General features: G+C 41.8%; 1 long non-coding RNA gene across 1 annotated transcript; it reads right to left on the bottom strand.

Annotated features, from left to right (window-relative positions):
• Positions 1-16,073: 16,073 nt before the first annotated feature.
• Positions 16,074-21,332, bottom strand: LOC311118854. The gene is made up of 3 exons (XR_014611870.1): positions 21,283-21,332; positions 20,587-20,619; positions 16,074-16,215 (listed from the first exon to the last, which is right to left on the bottom strand). It is a non-coding gene; the product is annotated as an uncharacterized lncRNA (long non-coding RNA).
• Positions 21,333-23,087: the final 1,755 nt, after the last annotated feature.

Raw genomic sequence — 23,087 nt, 5'->3', positions numbered from 1 at the left:
GGACACACACACACACACTGGACACACACTCATTGGACAACACACACACACACACTGGACACACACACAAACACACACTGGACACACACACACAGGACACACACACACACACACTGGACACACAAACAAACACACACTGGACACACATACACTGGACACACACACACATACACACACACACTGGACACACACACACTGGACACGGGGACACACACACACACACACACACACATTGGACAACACACACACAGACACTGGACACACACACAAACACACACTGGACACACACACACACACACACATACACACACTGGACACACACTCACACACACACACACACACACACTGGACACACACACACACACACACTGGACACACACACTGGACACACACACACACACACACACACACACTGGACACAAACACAAACACACACTGGACACACATTCACTGGACACACACACACACACATACACGCAATGGGCACATATACACACACACTGGACACACACACACACACACACACACACATTGGACACACACACACACTGGACACACACACACACACACACACACACACACACACACACACACATTGGACACACACACACACATTGGACACACACTCATTGGACAACACACACACAGACTCTGGACACACACACAAACACACACTGGACACACACACACACACATACACACACTGGACACACATACACACAATTGACACACACTCATTGGACAACACACACACACACTGGACACACACACAAACACACACTGGACACACACACACTGGACACACACACACACACACACACACACACAAACACACACTGGACACACACACACTGGACACGGGGACACACACACACACACACACACATTGGACACACACACACACTGGACACACACACACACACACACACACACACACACACATTGGACACAAACACACACTGGACACACACACACACACACACACATACACACACTGGACACACACACACACACTGGACACACACTCATTGGACAACACACACACACACACTGGACACACACACAAACACACACTGGACACACACACACTGGACACACACACACACACACACACTGGACACACACACAAACACACACTGGACACACATACACTGGACACACACACACATACACACACACTGGACACACACACACACTGGACACCGGGACACACACACACACACACACACACATTGGACACACACACACACTGGACACACACTCATTGGACAACACACACACAGACACTGGACACACACACAAACACACACTGGACACACACACACACACACACACATACACACACTGGGGACACACTCACACACACACACACACACACACACTGGACACACACACACACACACACACACACAATGATTAATTTAGTAGTGTTTAGAAACATGTTATCTACTCTTAAAAATGATACATTAATTCATTTATATACAGTACCAGTCAAAAGTTTGGACACATCTACTCATTCAAGGGTTTTTCTTTATTTTCTTTATTTTTAACATTGTAGAATAATAGTGAAGACATTAAACTATGAAATAACACATATGGAATCATGTAGTAACCAAAAAAGTGTTAAACAAATCAAAATATATTTGATATTTGATATTCTTCAAATAGCCACCCTTTGTCTTGATGACAGCTTTGCACACTCTTGGCATTCTCTCAAACAGCTTCACCTGGAATGCCTTTCCAACAGTCTTGAAGGAGTTCCCACATATGCTGAGCACTTGTTGGCTGCTTTTCCTTCACTCTGCCGTCCAACTCATCCCAAACCATCTCAATTATGTTGAGGTCGGGTGATTGTGGAGGCCAGGTCACCTGATGCAGCACTCAATCACTCTCCTTCTTGGTCGAATAGCCCTTACACAGCCTGGAAGTATGTTGGGTCATTGTCTTGTTGAAAAACAAATGATAGTCCCACTAAGCCCAAACCAGATGGGATGGCGTATCGCTGCAGAATGCTGTGGTAGCCATGCTGGTTAAGTATGCCTTGAATTCTAAATAAATCATAGACAGTGTCACCAGCAAAGCACCCCCACACCATAACACTTCCTCCTCCATGCTTTACGGTGGAAACTACACATGCCGAGATCATCCGTTCACCCACACCGCTTCTCACAAAGACACGGCAGTTGGAACCAAAAATCTCCAATTTGGTCTCCAGACCAAAGGACAAATGTCCTCTGGTCTAATGTCCATTGCTCGTGTTTCTTGGCCCAAGCAGGTCTCTTCTTCTTATTGGTGTCCTTTAGTAGTGGTTTCTTTGCAGCAATTCGACCATGAAGGCCTGATTCACACAGTCCCCTCTGAACAGTTGATGTTGAGATGTGTCTGTGTCTTGAACTCTGTGAAACATTTATTTGGGCTGCAATTTCTGAGGCTAGTGACTCTAATGAACTTATCCTCTGCAGCAGAAGTAACTCTGGGTCTTTCATTTCTGTGGTGGTCATCATGAGAGCCAGTTTCATCATAGCGCTTAATGGTTTTTGCGAGTGCACTTGAAGAAACTTTCAAAGTTCTTGAAATGTTCCGTATTGACTGACCTTCAAGTCTTAAAGTAATGATGGACTGTCGTTTCTCTTTGGTTATTTGAGCTGTTCTTGCCATAATATGGACTTGGTCTTTTGCCAAATAGGGCTATCTTCTGAATACACCCCTACCTTGTCACAACATAACTGATTGGCTGAAACGCATTAAGAAGGAAAGAAATTCCACAAATTAACATTTAAGAAGGCACACCTGTTAATTGAAATGCATTCCAGGTGACTACCTCATGAAGCTGGTTGAGGGAATGCCAAGAGTGTGCAAAGCTGTCATCAAGGCAAAGGGTGGCTATTTGAAGATTTCCAAATATAAAATATATTTTCATTTGTTTAACACTTTTTTGGTTACTACATGATTCCATATGTGTTATTTCATAGTTTTGATGTCTTCACTATTATTCTACAATTTAAAAAATTGTAAAGAACTTTTGACTGTTTTTTTTTACTATAATTTAAGTAACAGACCTTTGACTGGTACTGTATATATACATATATGAATAGATATGGCAGGTTTCAGGACTCTGATGTATCTTAATATGTAGAAAAAATATACTGCCACCATTTAGACCACCAAAGTATAGCAGTGTGGTTTTAATATGATTTGACTCTTTGCAGGCTGTCAGGCTGTCTAGTCACAGAGGAAGGCTGTGCTTCTCTGGTCTCAGCTCTGAAGTCAAACCCCTCACACCTGAGAGAGCTGGACCTGAGCTACAATCACCCAGGAGACTCAAGAGTCAAACTGCTCTCTGCTGGACTGGAGGATCAACACTGCAGACTGGAGAAACTCAAGTATGTAGAGGGTTTATGTCAATGTTCATATCAGACATGTTGGAGTTATCAGGCTAGTTAAGACAAACATTCTGACCACCACTTGGACTAAGTTATATAAGACTGTGTGTGTGTGTGTGTGTCCAGTGTGAGTGTGTGTGTGTGTGAGTGTTCAGTGTGTGTGTGTGTGTGAGTGTCCTGTGTGTGTTTGTGTGTGTGTGACTCCAGTGTGTGTGTATGTGTGTCCAGTGTGTGCGTGTCCAGTGTGTGTGTGTGTGTCCAGTGTGTGTGTGTGCGTGTGTCCAGTGTGTGTGTGTGCGTGTGTTTGTGTGTGTGTGTGTGTGTGTGTGTGTGTGTTTGTGTCCAGTGTGTGTGTGTCCAATGTGTGTTTGGGGGTCCAGTGTGAGTGTGTGTGTGTGTGTGTGTGCTTGTGTGTGTCCAGTTTGTTTGTGTGTTTGTGTGTGTGTGTGTGTGGTGTGTGTCCAGTTTGTGTGTCTGTGTGTGTCCAGTGTGTGTGTGTGTGTGTGTGTGTGTGTGTGTGTGTGTGTGTGTGTGTGTGTGTGTGTGTCCAGTGTGTGTGTGTGTGTGTGTGTCCAGTGTGTATGTGTGTGTCCAGTGTGGACACACACTCACACTGGACACACACACACACACACTTGGCAAACACACACACACACACTCATACACACACACACACTGGACACACACAGACACAAACAAACACACTGGACACATACACACACATTGGACACACACACATACTGTGTGTGCGTGTGTGTGTCCAGTTTGTGTGTGTGTGGTGTGTGTGTGTGTGTGTGTTTGTGTGTGTGTGTGTGAGAGTGTGTGTGTGTGTTTCCTGTGTGTGTGTGTGTGTCCAGTGTGTGTGTGTGTCCAGTGTGTGTGTGTGTCCAGTGTGTGTGTGTGTCCAGTGTGTGTGTGTGTGTGTCCAGTGTGTGTGTGTGTCCAGTGTGTGTGTGTGTCCCCAGTGTGTGTGTGTGTGTGTGTCCAGTGTGTGTGTGTGTGTGTGTCCAGTGTGTGTGTGTGTGTGTGTGTGTGTGGGTCCATTGTGTGTGTGTGTGTGGTCCAGTGTGTGTGTTTGTGTGTGTGTGTGTGTGTGTGTGTACGTGTATCAGTACACACATTGGACACACACACATACTGGACACACACACACACACACACTGGACACACACACACACAAACACACTGGACACACACACACACTCACACTGGACACACACACACACACTCAAACTGGACACTCACACACATACTGGACACAAACACACACACATTGGACACCCTGGACACACACACACACACACACACACACACACACACACACACACACACACACTGGACACACACACACACAAACACACTGGACACACACACACACTCACACTGGACACACACACACACACTCAAACTGGACACTCACACACATACTGGACACAAACACACACACATTGGACACCCTGGACACACACACACACACACACACACACACACACACACACACACACACACACACACACACACACACACACACACACTGGACACACACACACACAAACACACTGGACACACACACACACACTCACACTGGACACACACACACACGCTCAAACTGGACACTCACACACACTGGACACACACACACACTGGACACATACACAAACACACTGAACACACACACAAACACACACACTGGACACACACTGGACACACACACACTGGACACACCCACACACACACTGGACACACACACACACTCACATTTAACATACACACACTCACACTGGACACACACACACACTGGACACACACTTTCACTTGACAAACACACAAACTGAACACACACACACAATGGACACAAACTGGACACACACACTGGACACTGGACACACACACACACTGGACACACACACAAACTGGACACACACACTGGACACTGGGCACACACACACACTGGACACACACACACACACAGGACACACACATACACACTGGACACACACACACACATACACACTGGGCACACACAAAGAGGACACACATACACACTGGACACACACACACACACACACACACACACACTGGACACACACAAACTGGACACACACACAAACAGGACACACACACACACACACTGGACACACACACATACCACACACACACTGGACACACACACACACACACACACACAGACACACAGACACACACACACACACACACACACACACTGGACACACACACAGACAAACATTCTTACCACCGCTTGTACAAAGTTATATGCTGACTGTGTGTGTGTGTGTGTGTGTGTGTGTGTGTGTGTGTGTGTGTGAGTTCAGGTGTATCCCTCAATGACTGTCTGTTCTTCTGCTTACCGCTACAGTGTGGAACATGGTGGAGAGAACACAATGAAACCTGGACTTAGAAAATGTGAGTGTTGACTGCTGTGAAGAATATGACTAAGAATAAGTCTTAATTCAAGTGAAGTCAAAGTCAAAGACCACCATCATTACAATGTGTGTGTCTGTGTATGTGTGTGTGTGGCGTGTTTGTGTTACTTTAGAAATGTGTGTGTGTGTGTGTAATTAATGGGAATAAGTGTGTTTTATATTACCATACAGTATAACATATGATCATTGAACAAGTCTCAAGTTACCTTAACTTCTCATTTTGATACCTAGAAACATCTACATTAAATGAATTAGTGAAAAGTGAGTTAACATTCTAATGTGAATGATGATGATTTCTAATATTGTGTCTGGTTTCATCCATCAGATGTCTGTGATCTCACACTGGACCCAAACACAGTAAACAGACGCCTCTCTCTGTGTGAGGAGAACAGAAAGGTGACATGGAGGAGAGAGGAGCAGCCGTATCCTGATCACCCAGAGAGATTTGAGGACTGGTACCAGGTGCTGTGTAGAGAGGGTCTGACTGGGCGCTGTTACTGGGAGGTAGAGTGGAGTGGGAGAAGGGTTGTTATAGGAGTGGCATATAAAGGAATCAGCAGGAGAGGAAGGGGTGATGAATGTGGGATTGGATTCAATGACAAGTCCTGGAGTCTGACCTGCTCTGACAACAGTTACTATGCCTGTCACAATAATAACCCCACTACCATAGACGTCCCCTCCTCCAGCTCCCACAGAGTAGGAGTGTATCTGGACTGGCCAGCCGGCACTCTGTCCTTCTACAGAGTCTCCTCTGACACACTGACCCACCTGAACACATTCCACTCCACATTCACTGAGCCCCTCTATCCAGGGTTTTGGGTTAATGTTGACGCCTCAGTGTCCCTGTAAATAATAACCATAGTAACACTGACACACGCACACACATTGGACACACACACTGAACACACACAAACTGGACACACACACACACACTGAACACACTGAACACACACACACACACATACACTGGACACACACACACACACTGGACACACACACACACACTAACACACTGGACACACACACACTGGACACACACTCTGAACACACACACACACACACACACACACACACACACACACACTGGACACAAACACACACACAGGACACACACACACACAATGAACACACACACACTGAACACACACACACACACACACACTGAGCACACACACACTGAACACACACACAGGACACACACACACACACACATTGGACACACACACACACACTGAACACACACACTGGACACACACACACCAACACACTGGACACACACACACTGGACACAAACTCTGAACACACACACACACACACACTGGACACAAACACACACACAGGACACACACACACACACACACACACAATGAACACACACACAATGAACACACACAGACACACACACTGAACACACACACACTGAACACACACACACACACACACACACACACACACTGAGCACACACACACTGAAAACAAACACGGGACACACACACACACACATACTGGACACACACACACACACACTGGACACACACTGACACACACACACTGGACACACACACACACAAACTGGGAACACACACATTGGCCACACACACACTGAACATACACACTATAGACACATACACACACGCGCACACACAAACACACACACACACTGGATACACACACACACACACTGGACACACACGTACACTGGAAACACACACGCACACTGGACACACACACAGGACACACACACTAGACACACACATACACACACTGACAAACACACACTGGACACGTACACTGGACACACACACACACACTGGTCACACACACACACACACAGGACAAACACACTTGACACACACTGGACACACACACTGGACACACACACTGGACACACACACACACATTGGACACACACAGAAACTGGACACATACAAACACACACACACACACACACACACACTGGACACACACACACACACACACACACACTGGACACTCACACACACACACTGGACACACACACACACACACATTGGACACACACACACACTGGACACACACACACACTGGACATACACACACATACACACACTGGACACACACAGGACACACACACACACACTGGTCACACACACACACACACACACACACACACAAACACTGGACACACACACACTGGACACACACACACACACTGGACACACACAGGAGACACACACACACACTGGACACACACAGGAGACACATACACACACTGGACACACACACACACACACACTGGACAAACACACACTGGACATACACACACACGCACACTGGACACAAACACTAGACACACACATACACACACACACTGGACACACACACACACACTGGACACACACAGGAGACACACACACACACTGGACACACACAGGAGACACATACACACACTGGACACACACACACACACACACTGGACAAACACACACTGGACATACACACACACGCACACTGGACACAAACACTAGACACACACATACACACACACACTGGACACACACACACACACATTGGACACACACACACAAACTGGACACATACAAACACACACACACACTGGACACTCACACACACACACTGGACACACACACACACACATTGGACACACACAAACACTGGACACACACTGGACACACACACACTGGACACACATACAGGACACACACACACACACACTGGACACACACAGGAAACACACACACACACAAACACTGGACACACACACACGCTGGACACACACACACACACACACACAGGATACACACACACACTGGACACACATACAGGACACACACACACACACACTGGACACACACAGGAGACACACAGACACACACACAAACACTGGACACACACACACACACACTGGACACACACAAAGTACACACACACACACGCTGGACACACACACACAGGATACACACACACACTGGACACACACACACGACAAACACACACAGGACACACACACACACATATTGGAACATGACTGAACATTCTTTTCCTTTTATGATCTTTTACCACTTTGCATGTTTTATTGATTACTTTTATACTATTCCAGGTATTCCTTAAAGAGGTAGGGTTTCAAGTGTCTCCGGAAGGTGGTCAGTAACTCCGCTGTCGTGGCATCGTGGGGGAGCTTGTTCCACCATTGGGGTGCCAGAGCAGCGAATAGCTTTGACTGGGCTGAGCGGGAACTGTGCTTCCGTAGAGGTAGGGGGGCTAGCAGGCCAGAGGTGGATGAACGTAGTGCCCTCGTTTGGGTGTAGGGTCTGATCAGAGCCTGAAGGTAAGGAGGTGCCACTCCCCTCACAGCTCCGTAGGCAAGCACCATGGTCTTGTAGTAGATGCGAGCCTCAACTGGAAGCCAGTGGAGTGTGCGGAGGAGTGGGGTGACATGAGAGAACTTGGGAAGGTTGAACACCAGACGGGCTGCAGCGTTCTGGATAAGTTGTAGATGTATCCTCTGTTTAAACATTTAAACTCTTACAATAACACTTAAAATACCAACGTGATCATTCTTTGTATGTATTTTTTTGTTGAAAAACAAATTGTACAATTATACAATTATGGAGCATAAGTCCATATATAATTGTACAATTTGTTTTTCAACAAAAAAATACATACAAAGAATGATCACGTTGGTATTTTAAGTGTTATTGTAAGAGTTTAAATGTTTAAACAGAGGATACATCTACAACTTATCCATGGATATATTGCACTTTTCATAATAGAACATACTTGAAATAATATAAAGCATGTTAATTGTGAAAACAATTTCGTTATCGATTTTACATTGTCCTCTCCCAGTCACAGGTTGACGTTTTGTCATTAATCTTGCCCTGGAGGCAGAACTGCGCAATTTCCTCTAGATATGCCAGCTGCATAGTCAAAATTGGCTATATCGTAAACATTTGTGGAAATTAATTTAGTTTTATGGTCTTAATTTAAGGTAAGGATTAGCAGTGAGCTTAAGGTTAGCATTAAAATAAGATATTATTACTTTATGCCTGTGCCAGCTAGTGACCACTTTGCAGAACTCCCTCCAGGGCAAGATTCATGACAATAAATGCCAACCTGCCTCCCAGTCATCCCCTCCCTATCTCTACAAGGCTGCAGAACATGCAAGCTAGTGATGCGGGGGTTGTCTCATAACCAACAGTCCCCAGGCGGGCGGGTGGCAGGCATGTTCAATACAGAGAAAACAATAGACTACATAAGAAAATCCATCAATGGATCATTATTGTGCAATTTACACTAAGTGGACAAAACATTAAGGACACCTGCTCTTTCCATGACAGACTGAGCAGGTGAATCCAGGTGAAAGCTATGATCCCTTATTGATGTCACTTGTAGATGAAGGGGACGGGACAGGTTAAAGAAGGATGTTTAAGCCTGGAGACAATTGAGACATGGATTGTGTGTGTGTGCCATTCAGAGGGTGAATGGGCAAGACAACATAATGAAGTGCCTTTGAACGGGGTATGGTAGTAGGTGCCAGGATCACCAGTTTGTGTCAAGAACTGCAACGCTGCTGGGTTTTTCACGCTCATGGTACACCACACAAAGGACATCCAGCCAACTTGACACAACTGTGGGAAGAATTGCCGTCAACATGGGCCAGCATCCCTGTGGAACGCTTTCAACACCTTGTAGAGTCCATGCCCCGATGAATTGAGGCTGTTCTGAGGGCAAAAGTGGGGGGGTAACTCAATATTAGGAAGGTGTTTGATATAACGTCTTTTGATACAGCATTTTATTAATGTCTTTAAAGTCATCAGCTGTAGGTGAGAGAGAGGAGAAGGACACGCCATGTGTTGTGTCGGTCACGGATGGGGGGCCAGAAGGTCGGCGTGCCAAGATAGATTAGGGGCCACTGTTGCTAATCTTAGAAAGATTACGTGATGGAATGGCCTGGCTAGGGTGCCACACGATACTATGTACGGGGATCCTATTGTAGGAGATGAGTGACACTCAATAATGGTTGGCAACTGTGGGATGGAAGTAGCTCGGAGAGCATTATATAAACTGATAGGTTTTCTATGGAAGTCATTCAGATGACAAGAGGCTAAGCCCGTACCGCTTGTCATTGAATCCAGTACTGTAACCATTAAATAACAATGAATCAACTCTCCATCTAAGTGGTCGACTACTCTCTTACATCCTGAAATACGAGATACCAGAGAAACTCGTCATAACAGATTGCCGTCTAAGCGAACAGGATGCAGTTTACAGCCGAACTAACAGGTAAGCAGACTTTTCATTTTGTTAATAGGTTAAATTCTGCTTATCTGTGGTAAAGCTGTGCTGTAACGAACGTTTAAAATGCAATATTTTGTTGAGGGGAACAGATGAGTGGTATTCAAGTACGTAAACAGATGTAAGGAGAAATAGCAAATAAGACAATAACATGGTGCTGTGATTCAACAACAAATGCTCAGAGCGATCATGTTGAATCATGGCACCAATGACAAAATAGGCTAACTACATTTTAATAAAGATCAAGTTGGGGATTTGATTCGTATTTGATTACTAATATTGGATGAACTAATAAAAGTAATGGATAGCCAACTTAGTAGACCGGTATCTGGAAAAACAGTCTCCATTAAGAGTAAATCAGAGCTTCATTTTACCTCGAAGAGAGAGAAAGGAAACGACGAAATTATTACAGACAAATCCGCATTTAAAACAAGTGTCTTTTAAAAGTAGTGAAAATCAGACAATGTGCAAAAAGGATGTTAAGTAAATTAGGATTTTTCTATGTGGAACTATATCTTAGTGATTTATCAGCATGGACAGATAATGACTATCCTCAAACTGGTGGTTTTAAAAGGGTTAAATTACAAGTAGAGCGAAAGTATATAATTGATAATACAGCCATAAGCTACCTGAAATGGGATTTAAATGACATGAAAGAGGTGTGTAAATCATGGGATTTAATGAGTGCACAATGGACTGTAAATATCATTAGGAAGGAGGAAAAGTCAGTTAAGAAATTAGGTAATTTGGCAATGGAGCAACATAATCTACTTTATGAAAAGAGTCAGTCCACACGGGGCTATAAAAGGATCTGACAGTATGAAAGGAATTTATCCACAGTTAGCGAACTCTATTCAGCCTCCAGCTTCTAGTACAGGGGAAGACGTAGAAGAGGATAGTGACAACATGATTGGTTATATCCACAGTTAGCGAACTCTATTCAGCCTCCATCTTCTAGTACAGGGGAAGACATAGAAGAGGATAGTGACAATATGATTGGTTATATCCACAGTTAGCGAACTCTATTCAGCCTCCAGCTTCTAGTACAGGGGAAGATGTAGAAGAGGATAGTGACAATATGATTGGTTATATCCACAGTTAGCGAACTCTATTCAGCCTCCAGCTTCTAGTACAGGGGAAGACGTAGAAGAGGATAGTGACAATATGATTGGTTATATCCACAGTTAGCGAACTCTATTCAGCCTCCAGCTTCTAGTACAGGGGAAGACGTAGAAGAGGATAGTGACATATATGATTGGTTATATCCACAGTTAGCGAACTCTATTCAGCCTCCAGCTTCTAGTACAGGGGAAGACGTAGAAGAGGATAGTGACAATATGATTGGTTATATCCACAGTTAGCGAACTCTATTCAGCCTCCAGCTTCTAGTACAGGGGAAGACGTAGAAGAGGATAGTGACAATATGATTGGTTATATCCACAGTTAGCGAACTCTATTCAGCCTCCAGCTTCTAGTACAGGGGAAGACGTAGAAGAGGATAGTGACATATATGATTGGTTATATCCACAGTTAGCGAACTCTATTCAGCCTCCAGCTTCTAGTACAGGGGAAGACGTAGAAGAGGATAGTGACAATATGATTGGTTATATCCACAGTTAGCGAACTCTATTCAGCCTCCAGCTTCTAGTACAGGGGAAGACGTAGAAGAGGATAGTGACAATATGATTGGTTATATCCACAGTTAGCGAACTCTATTCAGCCTCCAGCTTCTAGTACAGGGGAAGACGTAGAAGAGGATAGTGATATATATGATTGGTTATTTATACAATCTTATGGGGGTTAGGCAAAAAATATATAAGAAATCCTAGAATTAGGTGAAAATACATGTTTCCTATAGTTAAAACAGATAACTTTGAGACCAAATGGTGGTGTGAGGAATGCAGGTCCATTGTGGATCCAAAGGTTTGGTAGAGCTTTAGACACGGCAGAAAGAAGGTTTAGAGGTCATACAGGATGAATAAACACTGAAAAAATTAGATATACTAGAGAGTGTGTGGAAAATGAATATCAAATGATATTTACAATAATCAAACAAAACCAAAATGTCGATTTAAACAATAGATTAGCAAATAAAATTATGTAATTTTTGGTTAAAGCAGGGGAAGGATAATAATGGAGGTAGAGGAAGGTCCAATGGTAATTCCAGAGGAGGAAGAAGGAGCTTTAACAGAGACAGGGATACTTGCAATTATTGTAAACACTGGGGACATTGGGTTGGAGACTGTAACGTTAGAATACAGGATGAGGAGAGACGAAGATATGGAGATAGAGAGAGGGGAAATTGGACTCCTGCCCAACCGCACCCTAATTCCCAGAATACACCTAGAGAGGAGAAGGCCGGGTAATCTATTATGGGGACAATGACATACAACACCGATAAGCAGGGAGGAGGTTAAATACATGATCAATGCACCACAACACCGATAAGCAGGGAGGAGGTTAAATACATGATCAATGCACCACAACACCGATAAGCAGGGAGGAGGTTAAACACATGATCAATGCACCACAACACCGATAAGCAGGGAGGAGGTTAAACACATGATCAATGCACCACGACACCGATAAGCAGGGAGGAGGTTAAACACATGATCAATGCACCACAACACCGATAAGCAGGGAGGAGGTTAAACACATGATCAATGCACCACAACACCGATAAGCAGGGAGGAGGTTAAACACATGATCAATGCACCACAACACCGATAAGCAGGGAGGAGGTTAAACACATGATCAATGCACCACGACACCGATAAGCAGGGAGGAGGTTAAACACATGATCAATGCACCACGACACCGATAAGCAGGGAGGAGGTTAAACACATGATCAATGCACCACAATTGCATATTTCGGTTAGCCCATTAGAAATACCACAGTTAAGTTTATGTGTATCTGGTAAAATAATTCCATTTCTAATAGATACAGGGGCAACTATGTCATGTTTAAGGCAACCAGATTGAAGGTGTCCTTTAAGTAATCAGAAAGTCCAGTCTATTGAAATTAGTGGAACTATGCTAATTGATCCTATATCTCTCCCATTACAAATTGATCCTATATCTCTCCCATTACAAATTGATCCTATATCTCTCCCATTACAAATTGATTTGGAGGATATTATTTTTCAACATTCATGTATAGGAAGCTCCTATGGCGTTAATGGGAAGAGACCTTTTAAGTAAACTCAATGCGACTATTTTTTGTTCACCAGATGGCATCGAGGTACATGGAACAACATAGGCTATTTTATGAACAAAGAGCAGAAAGTCATTTTAATATGAAAGTGTGCATAATAAATGATATGAATCCAATTTGATATCAGTTTGGATAATAAGCTTTGATAGAACATTATGTTGTGGTTCCGTACATCAATGCCAATCATATAATATCAAGGAGTGGTATGGAGAGCGTGAGGTTATTTTAGAGTGTAGTGGAAAAGTATATGTTTTAATGAGAGGCTTGACTTTGACGGGGTTTCCTGAAGGTTAGAGAATTGGTGAGGATCCAATGACAGGAAGGTCAGTGTCCTGGACACTACAGTCTGGTGTTTTTGTTCCGCTGGGAGTTTGTTTGAAGAAGTTGATTTGTGTCGATTAAGAATCGTAAAAAAAAAACACGAAAGGATTGTTTGATGTGAGTACCTAGGAGTTTCTAACGTTTTATATGGAGTATGTGACGATGTGAAAATAGGATGAATTTTATGTGTGTGTAATCGATTACTAGAGGTGATAAAGTGATCATTTGAATAATATGTATGTATTAACTTGCTCACCCTAACGTAGACGTACGTCAGGGGTGGGAAATAATGAATAAAGGTTTTCTGAGTCTGAGCCGTTGATGGATCATTTGATAGAGATACGGTTTAAGAAATGAACTACCCATAAGGAGTGGAATTTATAGACGTAACTTATAACATAACAAACCAGTGTAATTGGGCTATTTGTGGGATTTATTTGTCATTTCAATAGCATTGGGTAAATGGAATAGAGTAAAATCTGGGTTTCTGAGTGTAATTCAACTGTTGGTATGCGTTGCTTAGACAGATACTACAAAGTATTTGGTTTGGTGATGTAGAATGGAAGATTCAGCAGCGTGATTGGTTCAAATTGAAAGACACAATTATTTAACAGGAATAGCGAGACAATTTCGAGGTATTCATTTTTTTGCGTTGCCTAATGCTTTGCTAGATTAAACGATGGCGAATGGTGGCGTAATGTCTGTCAATAAACTGGATATTGATAATATGGATATAAATTCAAAATACGCTTCTCAACTACAGCAAGTGTTTGGTTTGTTACCTGTAGCCTCCTTAGAAAGGACAGTTACCTAGATCTGCTGACTTCTAATAATGGAGGATTGGTGGATTCATAAGAGCTGTGGCTATGATCTCAGTTGATAACAGGGGATACTAATAGGATAGTGACGAAGCACAGGGAAGAGAGTGTGTTTTATTAATGGGAAGTGAAGCAACGGGACAAAGAGAGTAAAAAGAGGATTAAAAAACAGCAGGGATAAAAAAGCAGTGTTGGAAAGAAGCAGAGTATGAAAGATAACATTAACTGAGGAATATAGAAACTTTTAGCTGAGGTAACTACAGAAATATTACTGACCCAATATCGTAACAGATAAACTGAACCCAAACATGAAGCTACTACAGCCATCTAGGATTGTTAAAGTTGTAAAGTTAGTTTTTTAAACCCTACGATAGAGGGAAAGGCAGAACGCTGTTTGAGAATGTTTTTTATTTGTTGTTTGGAGAGTTTCTAGGTGTTGATCTGTGGGTGTTAGCAACTGGGGTTGGCTGAACGTGAGAGAGCTGTAAGTGTCATAATGGGTTAAGTTTGGTGTACCTGGATCACTGGTTGCTGTGGAAAGGGAGGAGGTAAAAGGGTGGTGAGTGTTAACGGTGTGAAATGGGTAGCGTTTCGATTGGTGACGTTACTTGCTCTGAGACCTTGAAGTAGTTGTCTGCCTTGCTCTGCAAGGTCGTGCCTTTTGTTGAATGACGGGTAATGGTGCGTCGAGGGTGACTGTTGTTAATGTGTGCAGAGGGTCCCTGGTTCAAGACCATCTAGGGAAGGAAGCAAAACTGTCACATTGATGCTGTTGACCTAGATCACTGGGTGAATTGATAAGATTATACGAAAGAGATTGTCCTACCAACCCATGGCGGCTAGGATAACGTGGTAGTTTAAGTGGCATCCCTGTGAATATATGTTTTATTTGTTTTGACTATAACTTAACAATAATTTGTCACCTGCTAAAGTACCGTTAGATGGAAAGACAGCGATAGAGGATAATTGTAGAGGGTTTTCTGTGTTAAAAGGAAAGTAGGTTAATTGGGAGATGAGAAATGTCGAATTGGATTGTTTGAAAAGGAAAGTAGATTACTTGAGAAATGAGAAATGTTGAATTGGATTGTTTGAGTTGAGTAATATTAAAATAATGCTGTCTAGTTATGTGAATGCAAATATGTTATTAGGTAGTAGTGGTTTGTGGATAGAATTGACTGATGCCATGATTTAGTAAGCGGGTGAAAGAGAGTAGTGCCTGCTGTGCTACGACAGTCCGGGAGACCCATGCGGTGGCGCACAATTGGCCCAGCGTCGTCCAGAGTAGGGGAGGGAATGGCCGGCGGGGATGTAGCTCAGTTGGTAGAGCATGGCGTTTGCAATGCCAGGGTTGTGGGTTTGATTCCCACGGGGGGTATGAAAAATAAAAAAATAATGTATGCACTCACTAACTGTAAGTCGCTCTGGATAAGAGCGTCTGCTAAATGACTAAAATGTAAATGATGCAGGGGGTAATGTGGGGCAGATATCTGAATATGGAACGTTCTTTGACAATTTGTTTATTATTAAATTCTATAGTTTGTTTAACCATCAGTGAGTTATGCAGACAGCTAATTCATTCTAAAAACGATAATTTGTTTCTGGTACGTTGAACAATGGGAGGTAGTTTTTACTATTATGCTGATGGAGAAGTACACATATTTTGTTAGTTCTGAATTTATTAAACAATAGGTTTATATTTCAATACATCACTGCAACAAGTTGAGCAGATTACATTACCGAAAAGGGGTTATAGATGTTCATCTTTTGAGAGATTTTATGTAATCTTCTTCTGGAGTAGTTATGAGGAATTAGATTGAAACAAACGATTATTGATGTGAGGTAGGACAGGGTATATATCTGCATCATGTTTTGTGTGTAATAAATATTTTTGGATTGCTGATTATAATTGAATGTTAACAAAATATATACTTTCTCTTCCAGGAAAATTGGGATTTACTTATCTCTCATTGGGAAGTTTCAAAAGTCTGTGGGCTAGGGGGAGCAGTTAATAAAATTCATCAGTCTTATAATTAGGTCATAAGAGGGAGCTACCAAATTAAATAAGGCCTGGCTAGTTTTGTTTGTTGTTTTGCAATAGGGTTTTTCAAATAACCACACACAACCCACCTATTATAATGGTTATAAAGGGTTGTTATTTTGATTTCAGGGGGTTTTAACGGGTCAAAGATGATAAGTCCTAACGGAACACACACATGGAACTTTCTGAAGTTTTTTGTTTTATATGTAAGTTTTGGGTAAACACGTGATTTCTTTTGAGAAGAAATATAATGAGGACTTACTGTACACTGGGGATGCAAAACATTTATGAAATGTTTTGACTGTGGTTAATGATTAGTTTATACTATAGAATGGAACACTTCTTTGAAGGGTTTGAATGACCTCTGAACTCTGTCTTGACTTTCTAGTGTGAATTGATCACCCACACTGGAAAGCCAAGAGGCATAGGATGACGAATTTAAGGTAATTTATTATACAGAGTTGAGGGTAATTTATAATACTGATAAATATGAAGAATTGTATAATTTGGCAATAGTCATATCTATGATTCAGACCATAATAAGGTCAGAGTGAGAGAGCTAGTCCTGAATGAGGAACATTCAATGGACTCTAAACTGAAATACAACGACATAGAATAATAATTAGTCCTCTCCCTCCTTGTATTAACATTAACTGATACATCTCTAGCTGTAATAACTGGCATGTTAGTAATCGTTTGTACAGATCTTAAAATCAATCCCCGAAAAATTGGAAACAACACCCCATAACTATGGCTGTAATGATTACTATGGCCACTAGAGGACCTAGAATACTTGCCATCCATGCTCCTATGGAATTACCCACTAAAACAACCTTTAAAAAACTCCAACAACATTCAAATTACCATATCCTCCTCATCTTTATATAATAGCCTCCAATTCTATGTGATTATCAATTACACATTCTAATGATTAACATCTCAGACCCAATTGCTTAACAACCCATGATTGTTAAAATATACAATATTCACCTCCTACTTTGTCCTCCTAATATACCTAATATAACATACACATTATAACACTCTATTATCACTCCCTGTTACATCATCACATCACTATTCCTGCTTTAATAATTCAACCATATTCACATCATATGAAAATATCATAACCCCATGATAATAACCAATTAAGTACTTGCCTATCAACATAGATATTTACCACTCTAAACATCCGTATCAATATCACCCCATACTTCAAATCTATATCATTACTAATATGTTAATACTTTAACCCAATTAATCAACATATTCATGATTTCATTCACAATCCTCACCTTAACTTCCATGTTTCAAACAGTATGAGTCAACAATGTATATTCAATAAATCATATAAATGTATCCTTGACCTTGATGTATCACTGTTTAAACCCATAATATCTATAGAAAACATTTATATGCTTATACATACTAATAATTCACTTAAATCACTCATTCATCTTATAAATTATAACCAACCAAATTACTGAACTCAACCAAATTCAAAATGACAATTCTTATTCACTTTATCCTTATCACTGAAAATGAAAACTCTCAACGTAATCACCCATTACAACTTTCAGAATGTATACTTATATTAACATACATTATAAACATTCAGAATTCAATTATGATTTTACTCATCCTGAAAATAAATACAGATCATTAACTCAATGCATTCTCAATACTATTACTTTTTCAGTGTATATACCTACTATCATCTCCAGATCGTCAGTTTCCTCGTAGCCATCTGTAGCATCGGTTGACATGATACCTGTTCAATCTCCCCTCTATCCATACCTCCGTTGGTGTAGACTGTGTGATGATGCATGAACCTTCTTCCTTCACTAGTTCTCTGATCATGCAGAGTCCTTCTCCATTTATCACCATCTCTCTGTGGAGTGTATCCTTCTATCAGCGTACCAATAGTCTCTGCTGCAAAAACACACAGACAAAACAAAACAATGCTCCGCCGAAGCGGTGCCACCTTCCTCCTCTGCGTTAGAAAAGTCCTACAATGGTACATATAGATCTAGGAATCTCTCTCTCTTACTTGGCCCTCCATCAAGGTAGCCATCAACACCTATTACTAACCTTCCCACTTGGGTGTTGTCCATCAATGACTTCCTTAATCCTTTACCACCACATAGTCTCCAAGTCGCAGAAAATGTCCTGATTCTCCTGGTAGGTCTGTCAGAGAAGCCTTCACCTTTTCTAAAGAAAGTCTGCATAACATTGTTAGTTGAGACACAGCATGCTACCTCATCCTGTCTTCTTATCAGTCCTGATAAGCCTTTTATATTAGGAAGTACACATTCTCAGTTTGTTACCTGTATAAAAGACACCTGTCCACAGAAGCAATCAATCAATCAGATTTCAAACTCTCCACCATGGCCAAGACCAAAGAGCTCTCCAAGGATGTCAGGGACAAGATTGTAGACCTACACAAGGCTGGAATGGGCTACAAGACCATCGCCAAGCAGCTTGATGAGAAGGTGACAACAGTTGGTGCGATTATTCGCAAATGGAAGAAACAGCAGCAGGGGATCAAATACCTTTTTCCCTCACTGTATGTGTGAATATATGTGTGTATATATGTATATATATATATGTGTATATGTATGTGTATGTGTATTATCTCCCGAGTGGCGCAGTGGTCTACTAGAGATCCTGGTTCAAATCCAGGCTCTGTCGTGGCCGGCTGTGACCGGGAGACCCATGGGGCGGCTCATAATTGGCCCAGCGTCGTCCAGGGTAGGGGAGGGAATGGCCGGCAGGGATGTAGCTCAGTTGGTAGAGCATGGTGTTTGCAACGCCAGGGTTGTGGGTTCGATTCCCACGGGGGGCCAGTATGGAGAAAAAAAATTAATAATGTATGCACTCACTCACTCTGGATAAGAGCGTCTGCTAAATGACGTAAATGTAAATATGTGTGTGTGTGTATATATATATAAAAAACATGGGGGACTGGAAGTGATGCAGACAATTACATTGATGGAAGTTACAATCTATCTGCAATATTAAGCAGATATACCCCCTTAAAAAAACAAATAAATAAAATAATAATATTAATTACCTGAAAATTGTATGTCATCCAGTCTTAAAATGTCTGCAAAAACCAAATATTGAAATACTGTTAAATATTTAAAAAACCATTGTTATCCATTGAGTGCATTGTTATCCATTGAGAGAGGGATATAGAATAGTACTGGGTAATTTATTTATACAACTGTGATGTAACTGAACATCCACTAGGTGGAGCCAGTGGTCCACTCTTGATTAGACACTTCACATAAAATAGAAGTTTGTTTGGTAAAAACAGTAGGATAAATACATATGTAGGTAGAGAGAGATATATATAATATTATACTAACATTCTAGATACACACACACACACACACACATAATCAATTGACTAGTAATTTTTCTATAACTGTGATGTAACTGTACATCCACTAGGTGGAGCCAGTGATCCACTCTTGAGTAGAGACTTGGTTTGGCATGCATTTTCATGGGTTCTGAGACACCTTGAGACATGTCACATAAAATTGACGTTTGTTTGGTATAAACAGTAGGATATATACATATGTAGGTAGAGTCCATTCTCGTTTAAAAAATCAATAACACAACATCTCATTCATTATATACTATATCATTTTATACAATACATTATTAAAAATATTCATTTATAAGATACAACATAAAAAATAATTATATATATATATGCATAGTTACATATAGAAGCCTTCATCATATTGAAAATTCAACTCACCTTCAAAATGCTCCATGAGGAATAAATGATTCAAGGAGTCTCTTTAAGATGTATGTCTTCAGGCCTTCTGGTCCTCTGGGTCTTTTTTCTTGGTTGACTGAGACATCCCACGGACGCTCTTTTATGGGGTCAAATGGATCTGTTTAGGTCAGCAGTAAAACGGGACATCTTTAAGAATAACAATTACCTTTTTTGTTTTTAATTAACTGAGACATCCACTGGACATTCCATCCTCGGACACCTCCCGGACATTCCCGGACGCCCCCCCCGAGAGCTATTTTTAAAAGGTTAAAGGTTAAACAGGTTTAAAAAAGTAGTTTCAAAGACACTTGGGGGACCACATGTGTACATATAGTTCCCTTGTGTGTAAGGGACCCCCTAGATGAGCAAACTGTTGACCATTAAAATATGGATAGCTGAGAACTCTTTCTAAAAGGTTAAAGGTTCAACCGGTTTAAAAAACAGTTGTTTGAAAGACACACCACACACACACACACACACAACCCAAAGAACCAGTGGCTCTTGTGGAGAGAGAGAGAGAGAGAGAGAGAGAGAGAGAGAGAGAGAGAGAGAGAGAGAGAGAGAGAGAGAGAGAGAGAGAGAGAGAGAGAGAGAGAGAGAGAGAGAGAGAGAGAGAGAGCTGTAATTCATTGAAGGTAAATACAATTTTCTTTCAAACCTTTTATTTTCTTCTAAAATGTTACTACAGAAATGGAAGCATTTATATACAAGTTATTAAAGTTCACTAAACAATATTGAATATTAAACTATGACACTAATGTTTACTACTAAACCTATATATGGATCATAAACTGTATTATCACACAATACTACACCGTACTAAACAATACATGTTTAAATGTATAATTACTATAATAATTATTTTCTTAGAAAAAAAGCAGAATCAGCATTGTTCTCCTTTTCAGGGGCCTTTTGTAACCCGACACCCCCATCAGTCTCCAAATCCCCGTCTTCAAGCTGTGAGGGACTCAGACGTTGCCTCTTCCACCAGGCTCTCCATGGCCTTCAAGGTTTCGCATGTTTTCTTTTCCATGATAGATCAACCTTCTTGCCGATGAGCCCAAGTTTTGTCTTGAGGACAGAAGGGACCATCTTCGTAAATGTTCACAATGGTGGAAAAACTGTTGCACTTGTTTCATCATATCAAGCACCTTAAACCAATCTGGCCACTTGAAGCTAAAGACAGGCACAAAATAGTTGACCTCTGTCATACGAACTAACAGATTTGGTGGCATTTGCGCTATTGAATTCAGAACAACCTAAAATTGTCACTTTGGAGTCTGGACTCTACGCTACTGAAGAGATTTGTATGACTTTCAAATCATCTGGCCCACAGACTTCCTCTTCCAGTGCGTACCCAGGCAGGGATGTTCCATTCAGGGCCTTTTAGATCTGACATAGAGCAAGTCTTATCTTAAGACATTCCCTCATGCGAAACGCAGGAGAAAAACTCCCGGTTTTTGGCTGAAAAAGGTTGTTGAGACAGCTGTGTGTGAAAATCTTCACTGTTGAATCGTCCGGTTGGCCTCCACTCATATCAATCCCACCATTAAAACAATCAGGTGCATCACAAAGAATGGCATCGATGGTTTTGTCCTTGTGGCCCAGACATGAAGGACACAACACAATCAATCAATCAATCAATTTTATTTTATATAGCCCTTCGTACATCAGCTAATATCTCGAAGTGCTGTACAGAAACCCAGCCTAAAACCCCAAACAGCTAGTAATGCAGGTGTAGAAGCACGGTGGCTAGGAAAAACTCCCTAGAAAGGCCAAAACCT

This window comes from Coregonus lavaretus (assembly GCF_964263955.1).
Source record: "Coregonus lavaretus genome assembly, contig: HAP1_SCAFFOLD_724, whole genome shotgun sequence".
Taxonomy (NCBI): Eukaryota; Metazoa; Chordata; class Actinopteri; order Salmoniformes; family Salmonidae; genus Coregonus; species Coregonus lavaretus.
This window is presented reverse-complemented; position numbering and strand designations above follow the sequence as displayed.